The 8321-nt window shown below is 42.7% G+C and overlaps 1 long non-coding RNA gene across 1 annotated transcript in view; it reads left to right on the forward strand.

Annotated features, from left to right (window-relative positions):
- Positions 1-7977, forward strand: part of LOC128352311 (uncharacterized) — a 34186-nt gene extending 26209 nt beyond the window's left edge. The window contains exons 3-4 of the long non-coding RNA XR_008320313.1: positions 4468-4508; positions 7690-7977. This is a non-coding gene — a long non-coding RNA (uncharacterized LOC128352311). The remainder of the gene's footprint in view (positions 1-4467; positions 4509-7689) is intronic.
- Positions 7978-8321: the final 344 nt, after the last annotated feature.

Genomic DNA, 8321 nt, shown 5'->3' on the forward strand with positions numbered 1-8321 from the left:
TCAATTATTCACAACATGAAAGCATGATGTGCTACTAAGCAAGACTAGCTCATATTTCTTTAAGCAAAATGCATTTAGGAGTCAGAAGATGTTATTTAACCCAGAAACTTCCACACTTTTTTGATCATGGCCATTGCCTGAAGCTCCCAGGTTGGAAAGCAGCCCAGGGCCCATGCATGGCAAGGAGTTAAGATTTGTATTGCTGGTCCATAAGTCCAAAGGTCCATCTAGTCCAGCATTCTATTTCCAGTAATAGCCAGTCAATGGCTTGTGAGCTCTGCAAAGCTCACAAGCAGGGCATAATGACATTGGACATCTTCTTCTTTTGTCCCCAACAGCTGATATTTGTGGATATAATACCTCTGAGCATGGAGGTTCCATTAATAGTGACAATAAGCTCTTGATGGCCCTGTCTTCAATGACTTTGTTTAATCCTTTTGGAAAGCCATCTAAACTAGTGAGCATCACCTAGTGCTACTGCAGCGAATTCTACGTATTTGTCAAGGATATCATCAGCCATGGGTGGAGTTTGGTCCCAATTAACTTTAACCAAAAAAAATTGCCTTGCTTCCCTCCTCCACATTATGATAGTGTCCTGTCTCTGTAACTTCTGCATCCTATCAACAGACTTGTCTGTTGAAGAAAGCAATTCATGTTCTGGTCCTCCTTCTCCTCACCTGTTTCTTGCTATGCTTCCTTGATCCTGTAAAGGTTGGTTCAGACAATACATTTCCTCTGCTGAACCAGCCCCTGCAATTAAAAACTAGTATCTGGGCCACATGTAGAGAGATGGTTCAGACAAACCACCTCCCATGAGATAAAAGAATGCTCCAGGAGGGCATCAAAAGTTTCGGGAAAGGCATCTGGACTGTTGGAAGTGAGAATTCTAAAGCATTGCATTAAGCACCACAGCTCTTTTGGCCACTAGAAGAGGAGTTATGAGGAGTTATGTCAATAGGTCTCTCTTGGTCAGTTAAGAGTCAGAATTGTTCAGTTGTTGAAGGCTGTCTGAGTTTGTTGTTCAGTTACTCTCTCTCTCAGTATGTGATGTTTTAGTTTCTGAATAAAAACACGCAATCTAATGTCTCTTGGGCTAAACTTTTTTTTTTTTAACCACCAGAGCATATTCTGCTGTGTGAAGATTTTAATGTGGACAAGCAAGCCTGCTCTTGGTGCTTCCCCATATTAAATTGTACGGGTCAGTTAGGCTGGGGAAAGTATCATCCTAACCGGCCCGAAGTCTTTTCCCCATTCCCTAGCCCTTCTATCCATACTTTCTGCTAGGCTCATGTATTCATTTTGGAACACACAGAAGATTGAATGAAACTGAGCCCATTCCATTTCATGTCCGTTTGTCACAAACTGAATGCCTAAGGGGTTCAAATGAATCAAGTGGCATGTGAGCCATTCAGTCAGTCCATGGCCCCCTTTGGTTTTGCACTGACGGGGCTGGGAAGGCTTATCTTGTAGCACACGGAGCTTTTAAAGTGGCTGATATTCCAGCAATGCACGCGTGCATCAGACACCTGTGGGCACACAGGGGGAACCCTCGCACAAATCCCCCAGTCCTCTAGCATCCGTAACACCTCCACATGCTGCCTGTGCTGCAGAAGTGCTCTGTAAGAGTGGAAACACATCACTGACTTACAGTAATGTGTTTCTGATCTTCCAGAGCACGGACAGCCCTTGGGAGTATTAGAGCTGTGGCACCACATGTCTGCTAGAAGACCGGGGGAATTGAGTGAGGGCTCCCGCTGTGTGTCCACAGAGGCTGGATGCACACATGCTTTATCAGGATATTAGTCACCAGCTGCCTCCTGGATGTTGCCATGTTGTTTTCCCACAGTGCCCCAAAGACTGCAGCAGTCCAGGACACTGTGAGGAAAAACATGGGGGTTGCCAGAAGGCAATCCCAGATGGGGAGCTCTGACAAGCCTTTTCAATTTTATACCCGGTTTTTAGAAGGGGGAGGAAAGCCCACCACTCTGCTGCACTAGAAGTGAGTCCATTGCCACCCTGTGTTTCTGATCACAGAAGATATTTAAGTTGGTAGAACAATACTGATGAGCAGCTTGCCACATAGTTATTTGCACACCTGGAGGCTTTTTAGACAATAGGCTTTACCGCAGGTTCACTGCGAGGCTGTACTGTGAGTTCGAGGCAAAACGGATACTCTAACGCAAAAAGAGGATTTTTTTTCACCTCAGACATCAATTGGGCTAGGTTCCAATATGGAGGGGGAAATCCAAATTGTGTATGAAGTGCTCTCTGAAGTATCGTACAGACTTCAGGGTAAATCTGGCTAAAATATGAACTCGCACCCACCCTCCCAAAGTAAAGTCACCATCAGAAAAATCTCCTGGTAAGTGATTGTCTGAATTCATTCATAGTTCTGGAATGTAAAGGTATTACATATACAGAGCAATATTCACTAAAAGTATTACACATTGTCCCTCTTCCAAGCCTCTTATCCTGGCTTGCTTTCTTCAGTTATTTTCTTTTAAAAATAAAAAATGGTCCTGTTGTATTTGGGCCTCCAACTCACTGTTTTCACCAGCACATCCATTCACAAAATATGTTTTTAGAAGCTAAACTTGACTTCTCCATAATCCTCTTGCAAGGTACTTCTTTCCAGTATTCAATAAAAGGTTACCCTTATTTAAAATATACAGGGATCTTTGGAGAACCCACATAAAGCTGCTCCAGATATCAGCCAGTGCTATTTATGGTGGGAAATCCATGTTCCCATATTTTTAGGAAGAGGAAACCATTGTTGAATTTCTAGAAAAACCAATAAGAAGACCCAAGTCTATATGGAAACTTCCTTTCCCCTAATCTCTGATGTTTGAGAATTTTCTCTGAAGTTACTTTGTGGGACGGGGTGTGTGTGTGATATACTCTGCACCTGTTCAGGGGCACTGGGATTCCAAGGACACTGAAAACAGACTGAGCCCTGGTGAGTTTTGGCATAAATTAAGCCCTGCAGGAGGGGATCAAAGGCATGGAATGTGATAAAGTTCCCTTATTTCAAATAACTGATGTAATACTTGGACTCCCCAAGTTATGAATGTGTGGTACAGTGGTGAAAATGTTAGAACTGGACTGAAGAGATCTGGGTTCAAATCCCCACTCAGCCACAAGGCTGTCAGCCTAACCTATACCACAGAGTTGTTACAAAGAAAAAATAGGGAGGGGGTCATATATGTCACCTTGGGTTCCTTGGAGGATGTAACAAATACATCCCTAGCAAACTAACATCTGGAGTTTCCCTTACTGAAATTAGGAGGAAGAAAAATGTAACAGTTCCCTTCCTCATGTCCAAGTGAGAACAGACAAAAGAAAATGTTCCAGGATAGACACAATGTTGACTGTGAAATAAATATTTGTTTTAATAACAAGTTTTAAAAGGCAGATTAAATAGCAGATGGGCTATTGTCGAAGGCTGAAACAATATGTTTGTTCTGATTCTGCATTCAGTATTCAGCTAAGCATTGTGTAGCCTACTTATAGATGTGGTATTTTTGTTCTTTTTGAAAGAGCATATTTGTTTGCTTGCTTTATGCCATATCTGCAGAGATTTATATTTTATTCCTGACTTAGAAAAAAAAACAAATTCAAGTGGCAGGGTACTAGAAATCAACAAATACTGTAGAAGTGTGGTCCCCAAACTTCTCATTGTTAAGGCACATGCTTTCCTGAGTTAAAATTGGAGGTTTAATTCTTCACTCTTTCACCTGAAGAGATTAACTTTTCAAGTGTGTAAAAGTAAGTACCACTCACCTACAGAGGAGCTCATGCCTCAGTCACTGCATAGGCTCCAATTGTCCCTATTTTCTGGAATCCATCCCTGGTAAATCACTGGCTCTGTATTTGCCTCTTGGTGGATGCCTTGTTCTGTTTTCTTCAAGTGAGTTTCTAGTGAGATTCTTCAATTCAGCTTCCTTCACAGGGTCTCTAGAAATTGATATGTTTGATAGATAGATTCCAAGTGGGTGGGTGGGTGGATGCATCATGACCCTAGTGCATCTGCATGTAAATGGGCACACAACACTAAGGCACCATTTGCATAGTCAGCAACACCATGCTGACCATGCAAACGGCACCCACGCAGGCGCAGATGCAATATGCATGCCGGCACCACACGTGGGTACTTGGGACGAGCACTAGGAAGCTGCATGCAGCAGAGGAGAGCAGGTAAGGACCTGCTCTATTTTTTTTTTATTTTTTTTAAAGATCCCACTCACCACTCCCCTCCTCAGGACACTGAACTAGTTTAGACCTCGGCCGAATTAGTTCGGCACTGAACCTGTGCACAAACCTCGATTCGTGAACATCCCTATATTCAGTACACAGCATATAGCAGGTGGAACCCAGCCTTCAGCAATGTGTAATGGTAGGAGAGGTCTTGGCAGTAAACGATGGTATGAGAATTGGTTGTTATTAATGTGTCCCTCTTTTCATCTGCAGAATACTGGAGGATACGTGTTTGGCTCAGCTCATCAGTTTTGGTAATCTAGAATAATGTGCTCTGGGTGCACTTTCTTATCTTCTTTCCATTTGTGGCAGGCTTGCAGTGAAGGAAAATGATTTATTCCCAAACAGGGATTTAGGCAGTGAAGAGATTAGGCTCCCTTCCATTTCTAGGTTTCTTTTCCATTCAGGAAGAGAATTAAAAGAGCCTTACACTCCTTCTACTCACCTATTTTAGTTCTGCACAAGGTGCACCCTCCTTTCTCTTTTTCTGTACCTTTGCCTCAGGGTTCAGTTATTTCTTGTCAAATGAAGAAAGCTTTCTCAAATTCTAGCATTTTAATATCCTAAGGCCTACTCTCAATAAATCTTGCTCTCTGTCTTAGAAAATGCTTATGTCATCTGAAAGCTTACTTATTATTTAGCTAAATACTGTATACGATAGTAATCAGAATGGTACACCACGTTTTCCTGTTTGCTTGGTCATGCCACTGCACATTCACAGGCATGTCCATATTTTCATCAGTGAAATGATGGAGGGTGTGGCCACTGTTTTGGGCAGGCCTAGGGCCGGATAAAGCTAGTGCGGGGACTGTAGCATATGTTATAAAGGGGCCCTAAATTTAAAAAAAAATGCAATAAAGATTAAAACATAAATTATTTACTTGCATAGTAAAGCAATTCAATTTTTTAATTTGTTATATTTTGGAGGATGGGAGACCAAGCCACAAACTCACACTTACTACAACAACAGTGAACATTTATATACTGTTTTTCAATCAAAATTCTCAAAGTGGTTTACATAGAAAAATAAAAAGTGGTTTATATAGAAAAAAGTAGATAGATGATTCTCTGTCTCCAAAGGGCTAACACTCTAAAAAGAAAAATGTGGTAGGTACCAGCAACAGCCACTGGACAAATGCTGTGCTGGGCCTTCTCTTAAAAGGCACATATAGCAAAAAGGGATTTTTTATCTAACATGGACCAAATAAAAAAGGGAGCGTTTTAACTTTAATTCCCAGTTGGAAGCCGGGTGTGCGGGGCCCTCAAAAATGCGGGGCCCATAGCAAATGCTACATTTGCTACTATGTTAATCCACCATAGCGAGGCCTCCAGATTGGGGAAAAACAAGGCCAGAGAAGCAAACTCATCCAGAAGCACTACAGGCAGTTCATCAATGCTGTTCTTTATAGCTAGAATGATGATACCATTCTGTAGGCAGATACAATTTGTTCTGTTAAACTCCTGTGACTTGCAAAATATCTTTTTCTGCCACCATATGTGATCAGGCATTGGCACACTTTCCCTTTCTTTTCAGCTGTTTAGAAGGAAAAGCAGTTTTTTTAAAAAAGAAAGCAAATTGGGAATTCAAATATACCTTTGTGCCACTGCCAGGTTCTTAAAAGATATTTTAAAATACTGCCAAATTATAGAGGCATGGAACTTAGACTGGAAAACAGATTCCCCTTCTACAGTCCAGTCCTATGCACATTTACTCACAGGTGTTCCACTGATTTCAATGGGACTTGTTCCCAGTGAACATAGGATTGCATCTCAAAAAGGAGATAATTCTAATAATATGCTAATAATAATACAATGAATATTTATATACCGCTTTTCAACAAAGGTTCCCATAGCGGTTTACATAGATACAAATAAATAAATAAAAATGGCACCTGCCCCCAAAGGGCTCACGATCTAAAAAAGAAACACAGGATAGACACCAGCAACAGCCACTGGAGGGATGCTGTGCTAGGGCTGGATAGGACCAGTTGTTCCCCCCTGCTCAATAAAGAGAATCACCACTTTAACAAGGTGCTTCTTTGCTCAGTTAGAGTGGACTAACTGCTGCACTTCTGCATTAGGAGTGACTCTGAATGATCAAAACATATCTTAGCCAGCAGAAATAGTGAGCCCCTACTGAGGATGACTAGAAGCGGGTATGGCCCGAATAATAAATCATGCAAGCTCTGGCGGATTAACGGAGAGGCAGTAGAGGCGACTGCCTATGGTGGCAAAATTCCCCCAGTGGCAAATTTTGTTCATTGAAAAAAACACCTTTTTTCAATGTTTAAACTGCCGCCACAGGAGCGTGGCGGCAAGAGCTCCCTCGCACCCACCAGCCCACTTTCCAAATTATGATGGCGGCAGGTAGGGGCAAGACAAATTAGCGGGCGCGTGGCACCGAGAGAGCAGCGATACCCCTCCTAACCCAAGCCCACCCACCTTCCAAAAGACTGCAATCGCCCAGTTTGGGGCTTTTCTGCACGTGCATGTATGTGCGCAAAGGCCCCCAAACGGGCGTTTGCAGTTACTGGGGAGGTGGGTGGACTTGGGTTAGGAGGCGTATCGCCGCTCTTTCCGCCAATGTGGTGGAGAGGGCAGCAATACCCCTCCTAACCCAAGCCCACCCACCTCCCAAATGACTGCAACTGCCTGACTTCTGGCTTTTCTGTGCACGTGCACACATGTGCAAAAAGGCCCAAAACCGGGCGCTTGCAGTCATTTGGGAGGTGGGAGGGCTTGGGTTCGGAGGGATATCATTGCTCTCTCCGTGCTGCACACTCGCAAATCTGTTTTGCCCACCCTGACCCACCGCCATCATAATTTGGGAGGCAGACTGGTGAGTGCAAGGGAGCTCTTGTTGCCGCACTCCTGTGCGGAGGTAGTTTTAAACATTTTTTTAAAAAATGATTTAAACTCCCCCCCCTTCCTCCCTTGCCGCTGGGGTGGCAAAGAGCTTAATATGCCCCTGCATGCAAAGGGTACAGCTGCTTCTCTAAATGGATACTTTAGGCTCATGAGGACTTAACCATTCATATGGCGCACATTTGAGTACTGAAAGAACAGTGTGCCCTGAGAGGAAGGCATGAAAGGAGGCCAGGGGAGAGCATAACATCGGCCCCCATAGAGACCAGCTCTGGCCTGTAAGGACTGTTGGGGGAGCCCCCCCCACCTCCCCAAGAGCCTGAGACAACCTTTTAAAATCTTCTGTAATTTGCGTCTTTTGATATTTAAACCACTTTGGGTGCCCTTGTCAAGGCAGAAAGGCGGTATAAAAATGTAGCAAATAAATAAATATACAGTATGTACTCCAGCATATTTTATTTATGTATTTATTGTTTGATGTATATACCGGTTCTCATTAAAAGCGATATATGATTGGGTAAAGCTATATTACAACCATCCTGACCCAAATGGTGTTTTCGTTATACACAGTTATGATGCACAACCAGTGGTTCCATCGGTGAATTGTACACCCCCTTCAAGAGACACATCCAGACACTTCAGGCCTAAATAAGCATCACTAGATGCAGATACATATCTAAGCCAGCTTCCATGCACAGATCTTTCTTTGCTAAATCATGATACCTGTATTTTAACCCACTTGTTATTAAGTTCCCATGCTTGCTTATATAACACTTTATTTACACCATGTATGGCTTGTTTTACAACTGGCAGTGTAATCCTGCCTTGTGAGAAATCTTTAACTTTCCATATAAATGAAACACAATAATAACAACAATTAAATGATAACTTTGCGCTTTAAAGTTTCTTTCTTAACAAAAACAACACAATTTGCAAAATCAAATTAAAAAGGTTACAAAGATTCATGTGTCCAAACTGGGGTTTTTCCTTTTGGTGGTGGTGCTTGTTTAGTGTTCTTTCTTTGCTGTGGTATTAAGATGCAGTCAGTTTCTGTCTCCACTTCTTGAAAGCCTGAAAGTAATAAATATAGGCTTAACAAATAACCAGCCCAGAGGAGCTCTCTCTGCAGAGAGCTTCGTCGGCAGGCCTCTGGATCCTCCGAGGAGGATTGCCATACTCCACAGTTATTACGGTTATTAATT

Source organism: Hemicordylus capensis, chromosome 3 (genome assembly GCF_027244095.1).
Source record: "Hemicordylus capensis ecotype Gifberg chromosome 3, rHemCap1.1.pri, whole genome shotgun sequence".
Classification (NCBI taxonomy): Eukaryota; Metazoa; Chordata; class Lepidosauria; order Squamata; family Cordylidae; genus Hemicordylus; species Hemicordylus capensis.